Source organism: Microcebus murinus, chromosome 6 (assembly GCF_040939455.1).
Source record: "Microcebus murinus isolate Inina chromosome 6, M.murinus_Inina_mat1.0, whole genome shotgun sequence".
In the NCBI taxonomy this organism is placed as follows: domain Eukaryota; kingdom Metazoa; phylum Chordata; class Mammalia; order Primates; family Cheirogaleidae; genus Microcebus; species Microcebus murinus.
Window position 1 is genome coordinate 110,284,320 of NC_134109.1, and position 23,434 is coordinate 110,307,753.

The 23,434-nt window shown below is 61.6% G+C and overlaps 1 protein-coding gene across 3 annotated transcripts in view; it reads left to right on the forward strand.

The window, feature by feature from the left end:
• Positions 1–23,434, forward strand: part of LINGO1 (leucine rich repeat and Ig domain containing 1) — a 163,180-nt gene that overhangs the window by 90,366 nt on the left and 49,380 nt on the right. For 2 of the 3 annotated variants that reach the window (XM_012735392.2, XM_020286095.2), the window contains exons 3-4: positions 1,011–1,183; positions 12,802–12,886. The gene's annotated coding sequence lies outside the window, so the exon portion shown is untranslated. Of the gene's footprint in view, positions 1–1,010; positions 1,184–12,801; positions 12,887–23,434 lie in introns of those variants that run through there. The other variant, XM_012735396.2, reaches the window with a different exon arrangement.

The window sequence follows — 23,434 nt, forward strand, 5'->3', positions numbered from 1 at the left end:
CCAAGGGCTTCCCCTCTGCGGGGAGATTTCCCCGGACAATGTCAGGGACATTCACGGGTCTGTTTTGCCCGGGGACTGAGGGGTGGGTCAGCAGTAGTGGCTGGAAGAGGTGGGTCTGGTCCAGGGTGGCGGACACCCTCAGGGTGTCGGGAAGTGAGACACTCCGTGTGACAGTGCTGAGCTTGACGGGAAGCACGAAGCCGCCGTGGGAAGGGCAGTGGGGGCTGCAGAGGGTGGGACTGGGAGCTGGAGGGACTGGGTTCTGGTTTTATCTTTGCTACCCTCTTGCTGTGTGACCCTGGGCAAGTCACTTCCCCTCTCTGGACTTCAGTTTTTTTCAACGTACTGTGACCAGGAGGTGGACAAGGGTCAGTTCAGAGCTGCATTGTCCAATATGGTAGCCGTTGGCCACATGTGGCTATTTAGATTTAAATGTAAATTAAGCTGGGTGCAGTGGCTCACACCTGTAATCCCAGTGCTTTGGGAGGCCAAGGCAGGAGGATCACTAGAGCCCAGGAGTTCCAGACCAGCCTGGGCAACATAATGAAACCCCATCTCTACAAAAAATAAAAATAAAAAATATTAGCTGGGCATCGTGGATCACACCCATAGACCCAGCTACTCGGGTGGGCTGAGGCGGGAGGATCACTTGGGCCCAGGAGTTTGCAGTTGAAGTGAGTTATGATTACGTATTTGTTATTTGCTTCCTCTAATTAGGGAGGGGGTGACAGAGCGAGACTCTGTCTCTACAGAAAAAGTAAGTTAATTGAAATAAAACAAAACTAAAAGTCACTGCTTGGCCACACCATCGCCTTTGCCAGTGACTGCTGTCCCGCGCGGCACCGATGCAGAGCGCTCTCCTCGGTGCAGAAAGTCCTGCTGGACAGTGCTGGGCAGGGACGCTTCCGGGGCTCTCGCTCTGAGCCCACAGTTGCCAAGGTGTGGCCGCCACGTGCCCCTCTCTCCGCGTGTGGACCCTGCTGCTCACTCGTGCTTCTCCTCTTTTCCAGGGACCCTGTGACCGTGTCCTTGCTGCCTTGAGTGTGCGGGCGACACAGCCTCCTGCCGCCCGCAGGGCTCCGACTCTGCGGCCCCTGGACCGGCCCCCGAGCCTACTCCTCACCCCAGCCTGGGCCCAGGGGACTCTCAGACTGTGGGCGCAGCGGGCACAGCAGCAGTCACGGTGGGTGGCACCCCTCTTTACCCACTGCCTGGCCCCTGGGCATATGCGAGCCAGCTTGGTCCCTCAACAAGAAGGGCACCTTTCCAAAAGTGTGTTGCTTCGGATCACTTTGGTTGTAAGTAGCAAAAACAAAAACAAACAAAAACCTGTTTCAATGAAATGAAATGATGAGTTCTAATAACCAAAGTGTCTGAAGGTAGGATGGGCTTTAGGCAGGGCTCGATCCGGTGGTTCAGACAGTGCCGCCAGCACCTGGTTTCTGTCTGTATTTCTTCATTCCTCTTACTTGGTGATGGCTCCGCCCTAGTGGCATTTGACAAGATATGGTCACAAGATGTCTGGCAGTAGTTTCTGGGGCAACGTGCTTTTAGGTTTAAATCTGGAGTGGGGGGTGAAGACAAAATTTGCTTTTCTGATAGAACAAATAAAAGACCTAAAGTTGATCTCTGGGCCCTACAGGCAGGATTTGGATCATCCTGAGCCTTTAACTGGGACCACAGGACTTGGAAACACTGATGGGCTGGGAGACAGGGCCCATCTTTCCCCAACCAAGTGGCCAGGAATAAGGGGAGGGTCATTACCCTCATTATCAGCTAGGGGAGGCAAATAACAAATGATCATTATAGACGGTGTATGTCCAGGTTGGACAGCTTCGAGGCAGTACTAGGTGGATGTGGACATGCTGTATGTCTTTGGACAAATCCTTATGCCTCTCTGGGCTTCAGTTTCATCACTGGATAATGAACCTCATCTGGCAGGTGCTCAGTAAATCCTTGTCCTCATCTGTTTCTTGCTTCCTTCCCCAGGGAGGCTGGGACATCCCTGCTTTCTTCAAACTTAGAAGGAGCTGCAAGGGAGTATAGTCAGGCAGAATTCCTAGAGGCAGAGCCTGAGACAAGAATTTGTGTACATGAGATTTCTCAAGGGTGGGGTCTCGGGAGGAGGGAGGAAGAGAAGAGGTGGTGGCAGGAATGAGACCCCATGAGGTCGGGGTCTCAGGTAGTTGGGCCTTGGGCTGGACCAGGGGGCCATGGAGCATAATTTACACCACAAAATTATCCCCGGACAGGGGGGCTGGGCCTTTGTAGCCCTGTATCTGTCAGTTACTGGCCGTGGGCCATCCACAGGGGTCCGTATTGCTCAGGCGAAGTGGCCTCCCCCGTTGTGGAGGGCAGTTCTCTGTAGAAGAGGGAGCGGTGAGCTGAAGCAGCTGCACTCCCAGCAGCTGGGGGAAGGGTGGTGCGCTGGCTATGGCGGCATCTGGGACCCATGCCCCCTCTGGCCTGGGGCTCCCTTGTCTGCTGTCTCCTCTGGCCTTTGCTCCTCCTGCCCCAGCCAGTAGTGCCAGTACCGTCTAGCGTGGGAGCCCAGCCCAGGCTCCGGCGACAGCTGGACCCTCGGCCCTTCCTTCAGAGACCCCTTCCATGCCAGGCCCCCACTCCTCTGCGTGCCTCTTCTCCAGCAGCTCCTCTCCCCCCAAACCTCGGCCGGCAGCTGCCCGCCATGACGCCTTCCTGCTTTCAAGGCCCGTTCTGGTCCCTTCTCCAGAGGCGGGGAGTCTGCGGTAGTCCCTCTCCCGCACCACCTTCCTTCGCGCGGGCGAAGCTGAGGGCCGGCGTGCTGTCTGCGGGCGTGCCCACGGCGCTCGCCCGTTTCCGTGCGTGCTCGGGACGCCGAGGCGCAGTGGCTCCATGACTACACCTCTGGCTTCGTGGCTCTCGTTTCCCTTGCCCTGATTTCCTCTCTCCCTTTCCAGCTTGCGCTGCTTCCGCCATCGCAGCGCCTCGCGCCCTGCGGGAAGGAGGTGGGGTGAGCGACCGAGGCGGCGTCATGAAGCGTGCAGCGCTGGCTGCAGCCGGACGCTGAGCTTCGCCTTCCTGGGCCAGCTGGGGTGGGCGTCTCCCCAGGCCAGGGCCAGCCTGTCCCTGAGGGCACCGAAGCCTGAGCGCGGCCCCTCGGGTCAGAGCAGTGCTGCTCTGCTCCCTCCCGCCTCCCCTCCCATGGACCAGAAGCTAATGAAAGAGGCTGGGAAACCCAATCCTCTGGTAATTAAATTTACTTAACGGGTATTCAAGTGGAGTAATGAGAAGTTTAATGCAGTGATTAGATTTTTCTTTAATTAATTAAAATGAGAGCCATGTGTCTTGCCGGCACACCAACTTGACCCTGTGCTTGCGAGTGGCAGACAGAGCGGGGTGGCTGGGCAGGGGCTCAGGGCAGGTGCTGCCTCCTGCCCTGGCGCTGCCGTCCTCGGAGGTAGCCGGCCGCGACGCCCGCCAGGCCCACCTCTGGCTGCTGTGTCTGAGGCCTGGCAGTGAGCAGGCCTGGTCAGACTGGCCCGTGCCGCTGGGGTCCAGCAGTCCACACCCTCAGAGAGCTGGAAACTGAGCCAGCTCAGAGATTTCGGACAGGAAGGTCGGCAAGGGGGTGTTAGAAGCAAGGAGCACGAAGGAGGACTGTCAGGCACGGTGGCAGGAGGAGGTATTTTGGGTGGCACACCTCATGGCCATGTGCCGGCAGACACCTTCACCTTCACGTTCACCTGGACCGAGGTGTACCTCCATGGGTGCTGGACCCTCTGGGCTGACGGGGTGGGCATGGGGCAGGCAGTGGAGAAATCCGAGACAACCCCTTGGCGTCGGAGCACATCCGGGCCAGGAGGCTGGCTGTCCTTGCCGTGCTCCTCAAGGCGCGGGGGGGGGGAACAGGGGGGGAGGCAAGGAAGCTCTTCCCCCTTGAGCCACTTGGGCTGGGGTCAGGCAGAGGTCGGGGCAGAGAGAACCTGGGAATCTCAGCACAGTCGCCCAGAGGTGCCACCTAGCCAGGGCTGAGGGCAGACACAGCAGGGACCCAGGAGACGGGCCTTGGCACCCAGGGCAGGACATGTCACTTTCAAAGTGGTGAGGTGGCGGAGAGCCCTGCACTCCTCACAGGCTAGGGCAGAAAGCGTTCTTCACTGAGCCCTGATCCTGGGTGGACTGAGCCCCGCCCCTGCCCCCCCTTAAGCCCAGTGTTGTCACGGATATGCCAACAGAGGACAGGTGCCGGGTCAGGAGGAGTCAATGCCCTGTTGTCCGTCCCACTGGCAGCCCTGCTGCCTGTGGGCAGGGTCCCCTGCCAAGCCCTGCACTAGGCTCCTGCACGGCCAAGAGAATCAGACGTGACCCCTGCCCACAAGGCTGGGGGCAGGTGACAAGCAAACAGGTGATGACAGTGCCAAGTGACCAGAGCTGAGGTGGGGGTGGCTGGGAGCCGGGAGGCACGGAGCTGCACTTAGGGTTCCTCTGGTGGCAGGTGGGAGATGGGGGTGCTGGAGACAGGGCCAGTGAGGGGCTGAGATGGGGTCCCTGAGGAGGTGAGGACGGTGGCACCAAGGTGGGGGTTGAGGGGTGTAGGGTAGATTCCCCCACCAAGCATGGGCCGTGAGCCCCAGACCTCCCTCAGCTCACGGCCAGCCAAGGGACCCGTGAGAGAGTGATGGTGTGTGGGTGCTGGCCGACAATGACTGTCCGAGGACAGCGTTGGGTCTGTCCCTCGGAGGAGGGGACGGCAGTGCGGGGCCTGCCTGGTGCCAGCAGCGTGGAGCAGCCAGGCCAGCCGTGTCCCGGGTCTTGCCTGCCCCGGGCCCCTGCGCACTGGTGCTCCTGGGGGCAGCTTGCTCCGGGAGTGGGGGGCTTCTCTTCTTATGGTTCCTGCACTCCTGCCCACCTGGGCGCTGGTAGGAGCTGGGCTCACTCGGAGAGCCCGCCTGTCAGGCTGGCCTGGGGCTGGGCTGGGTGGGCCTTGGCTGGCAGGGCGGGCAGGGCGGGGTGTGAGGCCTGCTGACTGCAGGCTCAGGGCTGAGGACTAGCCCAGGAAGGAGGTCCTTTGCTTCCTTCACACCCTCCTCCCTCTGGACCCTGCCCCTGTGGATTTCCACACCCCGCCCCACCCCACCCCACCGAATTCACCCATTTCCCTCTTTCCATGGCCTGGCTTTTTCTGAATAGCCAGGCCTGGAGGAGCTACTTATCTGTCCACCGTGAACTGGGGGACTCTGAGGCCCTGGGAGGGACAGAGACCTCACGATCCTGGGACTCTGCCTCCTGTGCTGCTTTCAGGTGAGGGTCTGAGCTCAGGTGGTCTCGAATTCACACTCTAGACACAGGGATTGTATTTGCTCGGACGTTTTCCCTGGGACAGAGGCCTGAGCACAAGCGCACACGCGACCTCGGGGCACAGCAGACCCGCCGTGCCGTGCCCACGCACTCCGAGCGGGCTGCGAGTTGGGTTCTAGTCTGTGGATGGGGCAGCCAAGGCGCCGGCACACTGCCAACCACCAGGGCGGAGCTGCCCAAGCCATCCCTCTACAGATGCGCTCCTTGCGGGGCAGCTCCCTCCTCTGAGGGCCCAGCATGCCTCCAAGCTACAGCCCCCACCTTGCCTGTGCTCCACCCAGAACCAGAGACTCCTCCCACTCGCTCCCCACCCCTAGGCCTGGAGCCCCCTGGAGCTCCCATCCCCCAACTGCATCTGCTCATCCCCTCCCCTTGTAGGCTGGCCCAGAGGCTGCTTGCTTTGTGGAGACCCCCCACCCCAGCCAGAAGCCAGCCTCTCCCTGGGCACCACCCCACGGCTTGTTGCCGGCCCCCAGGGTCTCACGTGGCAGCTGCATAGAGGGCAAGGAGTTTCCTTGCCAGGTATCCCTGGCCGTCTGGCACCCGCAGGTGCAGGGAGGTGCCTGGGGCCCTCACAGGGAGGGGCTGTACCTCTGCGAACGTACCCTGAACCTACCCTTTCCTCACTGCTTCTCCAGTCTGGGGCTGGCCCCAGCCTCCTGAGGAGACCAGCCCCGCAGACCTCCCTGCCCCTCCACCGTGCTCAGGCTCGGAGGGGAGGAGCAAGGCAAATCTCGCCCTCGGGCTCACAGGCAAGTCTTGGAGCCTGGGTGCAGGCCAGGCTCCCAGCCCTTCATGCTAAGCGCAGTAGAGGCTGCATGGACACTGCCTGCATCCGCTTACCTGCTCTGCTAATTATTGGCTGTGTAACTTCGAGCGACTCATGTAACCTCTCTGTGCCTCGGTTTTCTCATCTGTTAAATGGGGTGATAACAGACCTGCCTCAGAGGGTTGCTATGAGGATCGTGAGTCAATGCAATATAAGGCATGTAGCATGGTCCCCAACAAAAGGAGTGTAGTCCGTGAATGTTCCCTATCACTGTTGTGGAAGCAATGGCCCCAAGGAGGCAAGTATGGGGAATGCTCAGGGGAAGCTTCTAGAAGGTGGCAACACGAAAGCAGCATCTAAAAGATGAGGCACAGAAAGCAGGAAAGGCCACCTGGGAGGCGGCCCCCTCTGGACAGAGGCCCAGGCAGTCTGGAGGGCATGGGGTGTCTAGATTTGAGGAAAGAGCAGCACGGGTGGACGGTGCTGGGCCGCAGGCTGTGCCCTGGCAGGTCTGGCCGCCACGCTGGGGTATGTCTGGGCTTTGCCATGGAATGAGGAATTTTTTCTTATTTACCATAAAAACAATATTTGTTCAAGCAAAAAAATGGGTCCAACATCGAAGCATGCCCTGTGAGTGGGGAGCCCCGTGCTGTTGACCGGTGGGCGCTTCTTCCCGGACGTGTCTGTGCCTTTGCAGACACGCTCATGTGCATCGCTGTAAAGGACTGTCCTCACGTCAGGCTCTTCGCCCTCCCGCGCCGCCCATCACTCGCCGGAGCCGGCCTCTGTGGGCGCCGCGCAGACCCGCTGTGCCCTTGCAGTCGCGGCTGACGCCCAGCGCTGGGACCGGGCGCGGCTCGCGTGGCTGTCCTGGGTGGCGGGTGTGTGGCTGTCTTCAGTGCTTCTCTCTGGTGCGTGGTGTTTCCGGGAACAACCTTGTCCGCATGTCTTGCTGCCACTCGCGGGCCTTTCTGTGGGAAAGATTTCTCGAGGGCCAGTGGCTCTGAAGGCTGCTGCCACGCTGCTCTCCGCGAGGGCGGGCTGGTTCCGCCCGTGCTGGCTGGGCCTGGCGTCTCCCGCCCGCCCTCCGCGCACAGCGGCCGGCGGCCAGTCGTCCGTCTCTTGGCAGTCTCGGCCGTCTCGCCTCTTCCCCTGCTGACTGACGTACCCTCTGCCCATTTCTCTTTCCTTTTTGTCTTTCTCTCATTGATATAAAGGGGCTTGTGTATTAGGAATTTTTAAAGCTTTGTCTGTCTTGTGCGTTGGAAACATTTTCCCTAGTCTGCTGTTTGTCTTCTTAACTTTGCGGCGTCTGTGGCCTCGGCGAAGCTTCGGATCTTTGTTTGTCGGATCTGTCGATGGCTGCGCGGGCCTTCCGCGCCTCACATCTAGCCTGCGGGGCATCCGGTGCCGGTTTCAGGTGGAGCGAGGGAGGTCGTCCTTGTGATTGCCACTGTGTGGGGTGGGGCGGGTGGGGTGCCAGCAGGAGGACGGAAAGCAGCAGAGACCCTGTGCTTGTGTGGGGCGGGGCGGGGCGATGAGTGGGGGAGGTACTCAGGAAATGGCTGGCCATGGTGGCAGGCGAGAGGGTGAGCGAGGGAGGATCCTGGAGTGATGCTTGGGCGTCTGGCATGGGGCGCTGCATGGCTGATGCCGCCACCCTGAGCTGGGTATAGGACCAGGAAGGGAAATGCATGCAGGTGCACACGAGTGCTCACCTTGGCAGGGACCCTTGTACACGTGAGCACACACAGGCAACCACACGCAGGTGCACGCGAGTGCTCACCTTGGCAGGGAGCCTTGTACACGTGAGCACACACAGGCAGCCACACGCAGGTGCACGCGAGTGCTCACCTTGGCAGGGAGCCTTGTACACGTGAGCACACACAGGCAGCCACACACAGGTGCACGCGAGTGCTCACCTTGGCAGGGACCCATGTACACGTGAGCACACACAGGCAACCACACGCAGGTGCACGCGAGTGCTCACCTTGGCAGGGACCCTTGTACACGTGAGCACACACAGGCAGCCACACGCAGGTGCACGCGAGTGCTCACCTTGGCAGGGAGCCTTGTACACGTGAGCACACACAGGCAACCACACGCAGGTGCACGCGAGTGCTCACCTTGGCAGGGAGCCTTGTACACGTGAGCACATACAGGCAGCCACACACAGGTGCACGCGAGTGCTCACCTTGGCAGGGACCCTTGTACACGTGAGCACATACAGGCAGCCACACGCAGGTGCACGCGAGTGCTCACCTTGGCAGGGAGCCTTGTACACGTGAGCACATACAGGCAGCCACACGCAGGTGCACGCGAGTGCTCACCTTGGCAGGGACCCATGTACACGTGAGCACACACAGGCAGCCACACGCAGGTGCACGTGAGTGCTCACCTTGGCAGGGACCCTTGTACACGTGAGCACATACAGGCAGCCACACGCAGGTGCACGCGAGTGCTCACCTTGGCAGGGACCCATGTACACGTGAGCACATACAGGCAGCCACACGCAGGTGCACGTGAGTGCTCACCTTGGCAGGGACCCTTGTACACGTGAGCACATACAGGCAGCCACACGCAGGTGCACGCGAGTGCTCACCTTGGCAGGGACCCATGTACACGTGAGCACATACAGGCAGCCACATGTCATGCTTGGAAATTCTGGAGAGGCGCGTCTGCTCCGTGCGGAGCATCTCTACTCTGTCAGGTGCTGTGCGGGACGCGGCACACACTCCTTAGTCTCTACTGCCCTATGAAGTGTAGTTTTACAGTTGAGGAACCAGACCCAGGAGGTTAAGCAACTTGCTGAAGGTCACAGAGCTAGTAAGTAGCAGAAAGAGGAATTTTTTGGCAACTTAGATCTGACCATCCCCGGACAGAATTCCTGCCAGTGGCTTCAGGGAGATTTCGTTCATTTCTAGCACCACCAACCCAGTTTCACCAGGGACTCTTAGGGCCGGTGCGGGAGCGGCCTGCCTGGTCAGACAGGCGCCCATTCGCCCTCTGCGCTTGCTGCCCCTGCTGAGGAGGGGGCTGTCACAGCACCCCCAGAGGGTGTTTGTGGGAAGTGACGGTGCACACGTGGAAGGTGCTAAGGCCCATGACAGTAATGGGCTCACTGAGCGCTGTTTGTGGTGGCAGTAATGATTATGACAGTGCCACCCCTCACCTTGGGGTCTGTGCTGCTTTCCTCCTCCTCCCCCGCCATGCCCCTCCGCCTGCCCCTCCATGCCCCTCCGCCTGCCCCTCATTCCTATGCCGGCTGCCCTGGTTCCCCACGGCACTTCCTTCACCGTTTGCTCTGAGCCTCTGTCCTCTGTCTCCAGCCCGAGCCCTGCCAGGCAGTGAGTTACAGCCCGATCAGTGGGCAGAAACCGTTCAAGGGCGAGCGCCCCATGCCGTGCTCAGGGACTCTGCCCGAGGCAGGTGTCTCCCGTGAGCCTACACGCCCAGCCCACACGGCCCAGCCCGCCTCCGACTGCAAAGCCCTCCTGACACAAGAGCCTTCCTGGGGGCCCCAAAGAAGCGGGGTTGTGCCCACTTTCGCGGCGGGGTGTTCCGCTCGGCCTGGTCTCACTGCTAGGCAAAGCGCGCAGTCGACGGGACATTCACGACCCTGGCCTCTGCCTCGCTGCCTGCCAGCGCGCTGTCCTGAGGGCTGCCTCGTCCCCCGGTCCCCGTGTTGTCCCGCAGGGCTCACAACATTTAAAGTGATGATTGCCAAAGTAAAATGCTGATAAGCTCAAAATATCACCCTGCAATTAAGCTCCCGGCTCCCAGTTGCCGCGGGTCCTTTCCGCTGAGCTGTCCATCCAGCGCAGGTGGGTGGGGGCCTCTGGAGGCCTCCTGAGAGCTGAGTCGAGGAAGAACTCAGAAGATGCCCCAGACTTGCTCTAAGTGGAATTCAGGCCCTTGAGTGTAGGCCAAGGCCTCACGGCCGTGGAGATTCCCCGCCTGCTCAGCTCACACCGCCCTCCTCCGTGCGGCCATGGTCCTGCCGGCGGCCCACTGCTGGCTGGAAGCGTGCCCATTTCCTGTGCATAGGGAGCGCGCCGGCCTGGGGACTGAGATTTTTCTGTCCCCCGAAGTCTTAGCTATTTAGAGGCTCCCAACTGGGGCTTGATTCTCACTCCCAGAAAGTCGTCCAAACCCATTCTCTGACCAAATGCAGTGAGGTCACGGTGCCGCAGGAGGCCATCGGGGTGCAGAGGACACGCTGAGTCAACAGGTGCTCGGGCCCCACTGGCCCTCCCTCTTCCTCCTTTCCCACGCGAGCTCACGCTGCCTGTCCAGTCTGGGCCCACAGTCGCTCAGGGACTCGGGCTGCCAGAAGCCCCATCTCGTAGCTGCGCCATCTGGGACATGTGGCCTCCCGTCACCATGGCAGAGAAGAGAAGACGGTAGAGTCACACACTGGCTCTTGCGTCCTTGGCCCAGCGATGCCACGCGTCACTTTTGTGCGCAGCCCATTGGCCAGACGCCTCGAGTGGCCCAGCTGTCGGCCGCAGCTGTCGGCCGCGGCGAGGCAGGGAGCGTGCCGACACGCACTCGGCAGGCGGCGTCTCTGGTGCAAGGGCGTCTCGCGACCACTCTCAGAGCAAGGGCTTTGCAAGAGCCAAGACCATGATTGCTGTTCGTTCCCTCCTCCTGGGGTATATCCCGTGTCTGCTTGTGGGCCATCTGATGTCCTGATGACGGCCACACATTCTGACTCAGAATACCTGGGATCAGAGCTGGGCTCAGCCCCCCATTAGCTATGTGACCTTGGGCTAGTTACTTCTCTCTGCCTCAGTTTTCTCCTCTGTAAAATGAGAGTGTTGACAGCATCTGTAGCTCTTAGAATGGCTGTGAGGATTGGACGAGTTAATATTTGTAAAGTGCTCAGAACGGTGCCAGGCAAGTGACAAATGTCAGCTACCACCACCTGCGCTACCGTCACCGTCAGTCACCCAGTACCAGATACAGTTCTAGGTATTTGGGGAGTGAACGTCAAGGTCTGTGCTCTCACGTATCATGGAAAATAAACAGGTAAATAATTAAATTGAGATGACAATTTCAAATGGTTATGGCCCTAAAAATAATCAAGCACATGAAAAGATGCTCATCATCATTAGTCATTAGGGAAATACCACTACGTGTCATCACGCTGGCTTTCAGACACGCTGACAACACCACATGTTGGCAGGACACGGACACAGGAGCGCTCAGGCTGCTGGCAGGAATGCAAAGTGCTGCAGCCATTTTGGAGAACAGTTTGGCAGTTTCTTACAGCGTTAAAGCTGTGTTTATCATACGGCTCAGCAATCCTATTGCTAGGTACTTACCCAAGAGAAGTAAAAACCTGCATTCACGTGAGAACTTGTATGTGACTCTTTATAGTGGCTTTATTCAGACTCTCTCCAAACTGGAAATAACCCACATGTCCTTCATGTGCCGAGTGGATAAACAATGAAATACTACTCAGCAATAAAAAGGAATGAAATTGTGATACAAGAGACAGCACAGACGAATCCCCGGTGCGTCATGCAGACTCAGAAGGCTGCATGCAGGTGACTCCCTCTGATGCCACTCTGGGGAAGACAAATCACAGGGACGGGACCAGATCAGTGGCTGCTAGGGACCGGGGGTGGGGCTGGACCACGTACATGGGGACCGTGCACGGGCGTTGCGGGCTGATAGGGTCATTCCGTGCCTGGACGGTGGCAGTGGCCGCGAGGCTGCACGTGGCTGCCGGCACCCAGAGCTGTGCGCCAGGAGCCCTCCCAGGGGTGGCTGGGCCTCCGCAAGCCTGCGCGAGGGTGCTGCGTGTGGGGCCATTGGAACCAGGAACACCGAGTGACAGGTCGGCCGGGGCAGTGTGGCGCAGTGGTCAGGGAAGGCTTTCTGAGGGGGTGCCTCCCGCTGAGACCTGGCTGAGGAGAAGGACCAGGTGGCCGTGTGGCCAGGAGGGGAGGTGAGCAGACGGCAGGTCGAGGCGGGGTGGGCAGCGCCCCGTGGCCGGGTTGAGGGGCTTTGCCCTCCTCTGGTGTGCCGGGTGCCACTAAGCAATGGTCCGGGAGAGAGGAGGGAGGAAGGAGACAGCGGCCTGTGGCCACGTCTGGGAGGACTGATGGGGGTTGGATGAAGAATGAGGAGGGGCCAGGGGTCGCAAGGAGAGAGTGCTCCCATGGGGGGCCGGCCAGCAGGAGCCCACAGGCTGAGATGGGAGGGCTGGGCCACAGACGGGGTCCTTGGGGACCTTGCTGAGGGCCTTGCAGGGTGGCCGGAGCCAGACACCCTGGGCTGAGGGTGCTGCAGACATGCGAGTGACGCTCCCAGGCAGGCGCAGACCTGGCGGGCAGCAGTGGCTGGGAGACAGTGGTGGCGCCTGTGCATCTGCGAGTGTGCGCAGCGCCTGCAGGTGGGGCTGACCCGGCGGGCTCTGAGGGGCAGCGAGAAGGCAGGGCCCGGCCAGGGTCTTGAGGGCCAGGCCAGGGCTCGCGCTCCTGGGGCTGTGGTCTGTTAAGAGCTGGCGGCTGGAGGGTGCTGGGCTAGGTGAGGCAGGCCCATGCCGTGGGGAGAGCCGGCGCTGGGCCCTGCTGGGCTGGGCAGTGGGACTCTGCGGTGGGACCCTGTGCTGGGGGGCCCACCGCATGGCAGCTGGAGGCCCCCACTTTGCCCCTGCTGACCTTCCTGCTCTTCCTCCACAGTGCATGCTGGGACCTCCACGGACAGGCTGCGGCTCCCCGGCCCCCAGAGGCCAGTCTGTTTGCCTCCCGGCACCGTCTGACCCAGGTAGGGGACAGTGAGGCGGGATCGCCCTCTATGCCGATGGGAGGCTCTGGGTGTGAGGACCAGGTCCCCTGACCCAGGCTGGCCCTCAGCGAATGAGCCCCTGCTGGGAAGATGGTGGGGACACAGTGTGGGACCTCCTATGGGGGAGTCCCTGACCTCTGGAAGGCAGGCCACCCCAGCCCTCCCTCCAACAGCTGCAAGCCCAGGGTACTTGGGGACACAGGGACAGCTACTCCATGCTCCTGTCTGCCACTTGCCTGGATCTAGTTTGTGCCTTAGCTGCAGGCGGTTTGCATCCTTGGTCCAGCCCCCTTTGCTGTCACTTGGCTTTTCTCTGCCGCTGCCAAGTGCAGTGCCTGCTGTTGCTTACTCTGGAAGTTCCCAGCTCTCTGCAGGATGCCACAGGGCAGGGGTGCCCCTCCCAGCACCAGGACCGAGCCTGTCTTGACCCCTTGGTCCCCATGGTGGTGGGCCTGCTCCTGGGCATCCCAGGTGAAGGCTTCCTGCTGGCTGTCAAGTCACCCAAGGGCTGGGATGGGGTTGGGGCTAGGATTGCCAGAAAAAATACAGATGTCCAGTTAAATACGAACTTCCAGCAGACAAATAGTCTTTTAGTGTGAACATGTCCCAAATACCTCATGGCATGTACAACTTTATTTGTTAAATCTGGCACCCTGGGGGAGGAACCTCCTGCCCCCCTCCTCCTCTGGCCAGTCCTCCCTACTGGACTTGCCCTGGCCTCCTCAGACCAGCTGCCTCCAGGGCCTGCGGTGGGTGTCTTGGAGCCAGGGGCCTGCTCTGGCCACAATCAGTGGGCATTTCCCGATCCCTCAACCCCGTAGGTTGTCTTTGGCGCAGAGACCCGGGGGTTCTCGCTGGGCGCTGGGGCAGCAGTCTTGGCCTTAGGAGTGTTGGGCTCCTTGCTGGCCCCTGGCAGCAGGGTCGAGGCTGCAGAGGTCACGGGGCGGGTGCGCCTTTGTGCCTGTGAGCAGAGCTGTGAGACGGGCGTGGAGCTGCGACAGGAGCCAGGAACAGAGAGTCACTTCATGAACGTGGGACTGAAAGTGCCGGGGGCAGGTGGTGGTGGGGGTGGTGATAGGGCTGAGGCAGGGCCGGGCACTGGAGGGCTTGGGTGGCCTGTTTCGGCACCATTTAATTTTGGGGGCCATAGTAGGTATCTCCTCCCTAAGAAGAATCATTTTTCTGAGTATTAAGGTAATAAATTCTCTATGTCTGCGGTCCCCAAACCCTGAGCCTCAGACGGGCATAAGTCTGTGGCCTGTTAGAAGGAGGCAGTGCGTCAGCCTCACCCACAACACCCAGCCAGACTGTGGCCTGTAGTGAGGCGGCAGTGCATCAGCCTCACCCACAACACCCAGCCAGTCTGTGGCCTGTTAGGAGGCGGCAGTGCGTCAGCCTCACCCACAACACCCAGCCAATCTGTGGCCTGTTAGGAGGCCGCAGTGCGTCAGCCTCACCCACAACACCCAGCCAATCTGTGGCCTGTTAGGAGGCGGCAGTGCATCAGCCTCACCCACAACACCCAGCCAGTCTGTGGCCTGTTAGGAGGCGGCAGTGCGTCAGCCTCACCCACAACACCCAGCCAATCTGTGGCCTGTTAGGAGGCCGCAGTGCGTCAGCCTCACCCACAACACCCAGCCAATCTGTGGCCTGTTAGGAGGCGGCAGTGCATCAGCCTCACCCACAACACCCAGCCAGTCTGTGGCCTGTTAGGAGGCGGCAGTGCGTCAGCCTCACCCACAACACCCAGCCAATCTGTGGCCTGTTAGGAGGCGGCAGTGCGTCAGCCTAACCCACAACACCCAGCCAGTCTGTGGCCTGTTAGGAGGCGGCAGTGCGTCAGCCTCACCCACAACACCCAGCCAATCTGTGGCCTGTTAGGAGGCGGCAGTGCATCAGCCTCACCCACAACACCCCAGCCAGTCTGTGGCCTGTTAGGAGGCGGCAGTGCATCAGCCTCACCCACAACACCCCAGCCAGTCTGTGGCCTGTTAGGAGGCGGCAGTGCATCAGCCTCACCCACAACACCCCAGCCAGTCTGTGGCCTGTTAGGAGGCGGCAGTGCATCAGCCTCACCCACAACACCCCAGCCAGTCTGTGGCCTGTATGGAGGCAGCAGTGCGTCAGCCTCACCCACAACACCCCAGCCAGTCTGTGGCCTGTTGTGAGGCGGCAGTGCATCAGCCTCACCCACAACACCCAGCCAGACTGTGGCCTGTTAGGAGGTGGGAGTGCGTCAGCCTCACCCACATCACCCCAGCCAGTCTGTGGCCTGTTAGGAGGCGGCAGTGCGTCAGCCTCACCCACAACACCCCAGCCAGTCTGTGGCCTGTATGGAGGCGGCAGTGCGTCAGCCTCACCCACAACACCCCAGCCAGTCTGTGGCCTGTATGGAGGCGGCAGTGCGTCAGCCTCACCCACAACACCCAGCCAGTCTGTGGCCTGTTGTGAGGCGGCAGTGCATCAGCCTCACCCACAACACCCAGCCAGTCTGTGGCCTGTTAGGAGGCGGCAGTGCGTCAGCCTCACCCACAACACCCAGCTGGACTGTGGCCTGTTGTGAGGTGGCAGTGCATCAGCCTCACCCACAACACCCAGCCAGTCTGTGGCCTGTATGGAGGCGGCAGTGCATCAGCCTCACCCACAACACCCCAGCCAGTCTGTGGCCTGTATGGAGGCGGCAGTGCGTCAGCCTCACCCACAACACCCCAGCCAGTCTGTGGCCTGTTGTGAGGCGGCAGTGCATCAGCCTCACCCACAACACCCAGCCAGACTGTGGCCTGTTAGGAGGTGGGAGTGTGTCAGCCTCACCCACATCACCCCAGCCAGTCTGTGGCCTGTTAGGAGGCGGCAGTGCGTCAGCCTCACCCACAACACCCAGCCAGTCTGTGGCCTGTTGTGAGGCGGCAGTGCATCAGCCTCACCCACAACACCCAGCCAGTCTGTGGCCTGTTAGGAGGCGGCAGTGCGTCAGCCTCACCCACAACACCCAGCCAGTCTGTGGCCTGTTGTGAGGCGGCAGTGCATCAGCCTCACCCACAACACCCAGCCAGTCTGTGGCCTGTTAGGAGGCGGCAGTGCGTCAGCCTCACCCACAACACCCAGCTGGACTGTGGCCTGTTGTGAGGCGGCAGTGCATCAGCCTCACCCACAACACCCAGCCAGTCTGTGGCCTGTATGGAGGCGGCAGTGCATCAGCCTCACCCACAACACCCAGCCAGTCTGTGGCCTGTTGTGAGACGGCAGTGCGTCAGCCTCTCCCACAACACCCAGCCAGTCTGTGGCCTGTATGGAGGCGGCAGTGCGTCAGCCTCACCCACAACACCCCAGCCAGTCTGTGGCCTGTTGTGAGGCGGCAGTGCATCAGCCTCACCCACAACACCCAGCCAGTCTGTGGGCTGTTGTGAGACGGCAGTGCGTCAGCCTCTCCCACAACACCCAGCCAGTCTGTGGCCTGTATGGAGGCGGCAGTGCGTCAGCCTCACCCACAACACCCCAGCCAGTCTGTGGCCTGTATGGAGGCGGCAGTGCATCAGCCTCACCCACAACACCCAGCCAGACTGTGGCCTGTTAGGAGGTGGGAGTGTGTCAGCCTCACCCACATCACCCCAGCCAGTCTGTGGCCTGTTGTGAGGCGGCAGTGCGTCAGCCTAACCCACAACACCCAGCCAGTCTGTGGCCTGTTAGGAGGCGGCAGTGCATCAGCCTCACCCATATCACCCCAGCCGGGCACTAGTCTGTAGCCTGTTAGGAGGCGGCAGTGCGTCAGCCTCACCCACATCACCCCAGCCAGTCTGTGGCCTGTTAGGATGCGGTGGTGTGTCAGCCTCACCCACATCACCCCAGCCGGGCACTAGTCTGTAGCCTGTTAGGAGGCGGCAGTGCGTCAGCCTAACCCACAACACCCAGCCAGACTGTGGCCTGTTGTGAGGCGGCAGTGCGTCAGCCTCACCCACATCACCCCAGCCAGTCTGTGGCCTGTTAGGAGGCGGCAGTGCGTCAGCCTCACCCACATCACCCAGCCAGTCTGTGGCCTGTTAGGAGGCGGCAGTGCGTCAGCCTCACCCACATCACCCAGCCAGTCTGTGGCCTGTTAGGAGGCGGCAGTGTGTCAGCCTCACCCACAACACCCCAGCCAGTCTGTGGCCTCTTGTGAGGCGGCAGTGCGTCAGCCTCACCCACAACACCCAGCCAGTCTGTGGCCTGTTAGGAGGCGGCAGTGTGTCACCCTCTCCCACAACACCCAGCCAGTCTGTGGCCTGTTAGGAGGCGGCAGTGTGTCACCCTCTCCCACAACACCCAGCCAGTCTGTGGCCTGTTAGGAGGCAGCAGTGTGTCCGTCTCACCCACAACACCCAGCCAGTCTGTGGCCTGTTAGGAGGCGGCAGTGTGTCACCCTCTCCCACAACACCCAGCCAGTCTGTGGCCTGTTAGGAGGCGGCAGTGTGTCCGTCTCACCCACAACACCCAGCCAGTCTGTGGCCTGTTAGGAGGCGGCAGTGTGTCACCCTCTCCCACAACACCCAGCCAGTCTGTGGCCTGTTAGGAGGCGGCAGTGTGTCAGCCTCACCCACAACACCCAGCCAGTCTGTGGCCTGTTAGGAGGCGGCAGTGTGTCAGCCTCACCCACAACACCCAGCCAGTCTGTGGCCTGTTAGGAGGCGGCAGTGTGTCACCCTCTCTCACAACACCCAGCCAGTCTGTGGCCTGTTAGGAGGCGGCAGTGTGTCACCCTCTCCCACAACACCCAGCCAGTCTGTGGCCTGTTAGGAGGCGGCAGTGTGTCACCCTCTCCCACCACACCCCAGCCGGAGTGTGGCGAGATGGCTTTCCATGAAGGCGGCTCTGGTCTGCTGCTCTGTGTTGCCCGTCCACTGCCTTGAAGCATGCAGTGCCAGCGCTTCCCATAGTCGTTTCCGCCCAGAGACAACCACCGCCCCCAGTTTGCTGTTTTTCCTTCCACACTGTTTCCTGTGCACTGATCAATGTATTTGAGAAGGAAAAACATGGGCCGTGCTGCCTGCCGTCCCCACCCTTGCCTGTCCACTGAGCCGTGGGGGCACCCCAGGCTCCGCCATGCCCACTGTGCCGACAGTCTGCAAACTGCTTATCCGCTACCCGTCCTGTCGGCGGCCACTGAGAGTGTTCTGGTTTTGGCTATTTATGAACCGCCTCACTCAGGAACATCTGGGTGTGCGCATCTGCGGGCTTGTGCTGTGGGTCTTTCGGGAATGTGCCCGGAACCGGACTGCGCGCACGTGTGTGCATCGATCCGTTCTGTGTAGCCGGTCAAGTTCGAGAGGGTCGTGATGACTTTCGCTCCCACCACCAGGCGTGGGCGGCCCGCCCCTCATTCTCGCCGCCGCGGGCATTGTGCCTCACCAAAGTCCCTGCCAGTCTGATGGGTGAAGGGACGTTCCGCTCTGCGTTTCTCTGGCGGCTGAGGCGTCGAGCGTGTCCGTGTGCGCCCTTGGCCGCCGCGCGCCTGCGTCTGTGGGCTGCCAGTCCCCCAGGTCCTTCCTCGCCTTCCTCAAACATGTCCGCTCAGCCAGTGAGCTCTTATTCTGCCCCTGCTGTGTGTCGGCTTGGTCGGTGAGGGACCAAACAGTGAACAAAGCTGAGGAGAGCGCCTGCGCCGTGGGTCGGTGCTCCGCGGAGGAGAGGGCGGGGAGACAGACGTGGGCGCCGTGGGCCGGTGCTCCGCGGAGGAGAGGGCGGGGAGACACGGACGTGGGCGCCGTGGGCCGGTGCTCCGCGGAGGAGAGGGCGGAGAGACACGGACGTGGGCGCCGTGGGCCGGTGCTCCGCGGAGGAGAGGGCGGGGAGACACGGACGTGGGCGCCGTGGGCCGGTGCTCCGCGGAGGAGAGGGCGGGGAGACACGGACGTGGGCGCCGTGGGCCGGTGCTCCGCGGAGGAGAGGGCGGGGAGACACGGACGTGGGCGCCGTGGGCCGGTGCTCCGCGGAGGAGAGGGCGGGGAGACACGGACGTGGGCGCCGTGGGCCGGTGCTCCGCGGAGGAGAGGGCGGGGAGACACGGACGTGGGCGCCGTGGGCCGGTGCTCCGCGGAGGAGAGGGCGGGGAGACACGGACGTGGGCGCCGTGGGCCGGTGCTCCGCGGAGGAGAGGGCGGGGAGACACGGACGTGGGCGCCGTGGGCCGGTGCTCCGCGGAGGAGAGGGCGGGGAGACACGGACGTGGGCGCCGTGGGCCGGTGCTCCGCGGAGGAGAGGGCGGGGAGACACGGACGTGGGCGCGGTGGGCCGGTGCTCCGCGGAGGAGAGGGCGGGGAGACACGGACGTGGGCGCGGTGGGCCGGTGCTCCGCGGAGGAGAGGGCGGGGAGACACGGACGTGGGCGCCGTGGGCCGGTGCTCCGCGGAGGAGAGGGCGGGGAGACACGGACGTGGGCGCCGTGGGCCGGTGCTCCGCGGAGGAGAGGGCGGGGAGACACGGACGTGGGCGCGGTGGGCCGGTGCTCCGCGGAGGAGAGGGCGGGGAGACACGGACGTGGGCGCGGTGGGCCGGTGCTCCGCGGAGGAGAGGGCGGGGAGACACGGACGTGGGCGCGGTGGGCCGGTGCTCCGCGGAGGAGAGGGCGGGGAGACACGGACGTGGGCTTGGCGGCCGGTGCTAAGGAGCCAGCCCCGCAGGGGAGGGGTGTGCGCGCCGGGCAGTCGGGCGGGGCCACAGGGCGGACTCTCTGGGAGGCGGCGTCCGTGAACATGCAGGAGTGGACGCCGGGGGCGCGGCCCAGGCAGGGAACGGCGCGTCGAGCCCAGTCGGAAGCAGACCCGGCCGTGGGCGCCGGCGAGGGCTGGTGTGCTGGCACTGGGGGTGGGGGTGGGTGGGGGTGCGTGGGGGAGGGAGGGAGGAGGTGGAGTGGCCCGAGAGGGACCCGGAGCGATCTCGCAGGGCCTGCGGTGGCCTGGAGGACCGTGGCTTTCACCCAGGATGAAGCAAGGAGCCATGAGGGTTCTAGAGAACGACAGGGCGAGCTCTGGAGTGCGTGTCGGCAGCTCCCGGCAGCTGGGCCCCGGAGACCAGTCGGGGGCTGCCGTCGCAATGGCCTAAGGGAGGCGGTGAGAGGCCTGGGCCGGGAGTCTTGGGCAGGTGGGCAGAAGCGGATGGATTCGGACACACATTTGAGGTGTAGCCAACAGGATTTGCTGACCGATTGGACGAGACAGCGCCAGGGAGAGAAGGGGCCCTGGGTGACCGAGGTGTTGGCCGGCGCAGCCGTGAGGGCGGGGCTGCCGCTGGCAGGCGGGAGCGGCGCGGGCAGTGTGCGAGAGCAGGGCTGGGACGGGCTAGCGCCGGCTGGCTGGCGTGTGGGGCCCAGAGCACAGCGAATGGGCAGCTTTTTGTTTTAAAAAACATTAGTCATTTCCAAGTGAGGGTTGCCCATGGAGCATCACACCGAGCCTGGGGCCTTCCGCATGTGGGACCGAGGTTGCATGCCCGCCGGTGAGCCAGCCTGGCGGCAGATGTGTCAGTTGTCAGATGCTGGGAGACAGCCAGGTGGCACTGTGGAGGTGACAGGTGGACACATGGAGCTGGACACATGAAGGGCACAGGTCTGGGCTGGAGATACAAATTTGGGGTCACCCACATAAAAGTAGCATTTACAGCTGCGAGACCTGATGGAGCATTGAGGGAGGAGTGTAGATGGAACAGGGCAGAAGGACTGGTGACCCCACCGGGGACCTCCCTCAGTTACGGGTCAGGGGCCAAGGAGGGGCCGAAGGTGACGGAGCAGGAGCAAGCAGTGTGGTGGGGAAGCCAGGCAGGGGTGACTCCTGGGTGCCAAGCGGGGCTGCGGGAACAGAATGCAGACTGAGACTGGCCACCCTGGGCTTCAGTGACTGGGGCGGTGAGATGCCTGTTACTGATTAGTAAGAACAAATTGGTTTGTAAGAGGTTAAGGGATTTAACTGTTTATCTGTCGTGTGTTGCAATTTGTTTTTCGCAAGTTTGTTTTTTCATTTAAGTTTATAGGTTTGATTTTTTTAAAAAACCCTCAAAAGTTTAAAACTGTCCTATGGTCAAGTATGTCATTCTTTTCCCTTAGAGTTTCTGGACTTACTCACTACAGAGTTTTAGAAATATTGTCCTGTATCATTTTCTAGTTGTTTATATTTAAAAATGTTTAAACCTCTAGTTCATAGGGAATGTATTCCTGTGTGTGGTTTGAGGCAGGGTCTAGGTGTGTTTTTTCCGAATGACTGGCTCGTTGTTTTGATGCTGTTTACTGAGCAAGTGTCCTTTCCCTGCAGCTCTGAGGCTCCGTTCCTGTCATCTGCTAAATGTCCCCATAGTCTCATGTCCATCCAGGCCTTGCTGTTCGATTCCATTGATTTTGCCTGGGGAGAGATTTAGGGGCTGGGAGAGGAGACTCGGTGATGGATCGAGGCGGTGTGAGGGCCGGAGGGCTGGGCGCTGGCTGGTTGCCTTCCGTGAGGGATGCTGCAGCGCAGTTGGGGACCGGCGCTCCCCAGGTCTCAGGCTGCTCAGCGGACGGACCAGCTGCTCCGCAGTGTGCACCGCAATTCTGCGAGACTGGTGTTCTGGCTCCCCGTTTGCAGATGAGGAGACTGGGGTTACAAGAGGTTTCTCGTCCAGTGCCCGCGAGTGCTCTGGGCGCCCATGCCTGCGCTCCGGCCTCAGCAAAGCCAGAGGTGTGCAGGGGCTCCGCAGGCTGGAAGGGCTCCAGACAGGAAGTACCCCGCATGCCTCTTGCTACACCCCTGCCTGCCATTTCGCTGGGTCTTGAGGGTTTTCCCATTTCCAAAAGCAACCTGTTAAAACCAAAGTGCTCCTGGCAGGGAATCACACGTTAAGTTTACAGCTAACATCTCAATTATCAGTTAACACCTCTGCAGGGATTAGCTGACAGCCAGCTGAGGCCACTGCTGGGGCCCTGTGTGTGGGGGGGGGGGCTGGGAAAGGCCGGGAGGGGTAGGTCCTGAGCCATCCGTGCGCTTCCCTCTGGAGTTGGGGCTGGATGTGTGTGGGGGGTGAGAGCTGGGGAGCCAGCTCTGCGGTGGGCATGAGGACAGTGGCTGCGTCTCAGGAAACTTGGGGCTGGGGCTCAGAGAGGGAGCTGGCAGCTATTAGACACTGGCCGTGTCCCACTGCCCAGGAGGATGTCCAGTGCTTGGTCTCAGCAAGGTTGGGAAATCAGCTGCCATTAAACCACTTCAGGCCCAGCTGCCAGCAGCCACTCAGAGCCAGGACCCGTCCGTGACACCCATAGTCCAGATCTGTCACCCAGCCCCGAGGAGCAGGAGGAGGAGAGGATGGGCCAGTCCATCAGGGCAGGGTTGAGGCTTAGTCTGTGACCAGGGTCAGGAAGGTGTGACCCTGAAGGTCACCCAGCAGGGGAGCTGAACTCCTTTGGCTGAACTAAGATGTGGCAGGAGGCCTTGGTGGGTACTGCCTTCCCACCCACTGCTGCTTCTCGCCCCACTGGTGCCTGGGGCAGGGGGAGAGGGGACCCCTTGTGTGCAGCTGGGGCTCCTCTCCCGAAGGGACTACCCCTTTTACTTCACTCTGCCCAGGGCTCTGATCTATGTCTCTGGGGTCATCATTTTTCTAAAGGTGACCAGCTGCCAACTGTTTTATCCCTGTGTTGGCCTCTGGCTTAGCTCTCCTGGGACCCTGGGGCTAAGAGCAGCCTCTCCCTCCCCCTTTTCCCCTACTCCCTATCCCTTCCCTCCCCCCCCTTCTGCCTTCCCTTCCTTCTCTCCTTCTCCCCTCCCCTCCCTGCCAGCACCCCTGGCCTTGCACCTGATGCTGTGGTCAGACCTGCCCTAGCTGGGGCTGGCCCTGGTCCTGGGTAACCCTGCAGTCGGCACGTCCAGCTGCCTCCTCTCACTCACCTGCACACCCTCCCAAAGGTGCTGCGAGGGCTCAGCTGGGCAGAGAGCCCTACTGGAGGGGCAGGTGGTGATAAAATGGGAGGAGAACAGTGCCTAGAGCCCAGGAACAGGGCTGGAGGGGCTGGGGTGGCACTTGTCTGCCAAAGCCAGATCCAGCAGGTGGGCTTGTCTAAGACCCCAGGGATCTGGGGGCTTTGAGGCAGGAAGCAACGGCAGAGCTGCCGCTTTTCCTGTGTCCACCTCCCTCTGCCCGCTGGGTCTCGCTACCCGCTGCCCTGGGTCATGCTGCATCCGGTGGGGAGAACTGGCTTTAGCTTGCCATGTGACCGTGGGACTTGTGTGCCAGAAAAGGCTCACCCTGGGAAGATCCCAGAGGGTTTCCTGCAGGAGATACCACCCGAGCTGTGCCTGGCCCGAGTAGACGTTTTCTGGGCAAAAGGAGTGAGGGAGGGTGCTCCAGGGAGGGTGCTCTGGGGGCGCTGGGCCCAGCTGGGATACCCTCTCCCTTCCTCTGGTGCAGACCATCCCTCTGTGTGGCTGTCCCTGCTGTTCATGGGGAGCGGCCGGCCGATGGGCTGGAGAGGAGGGGAACGCGAGGGGGAGGTGAGCATGGCCGTAGGTCCTGGGGCGGATGGGGGCAAAGAGG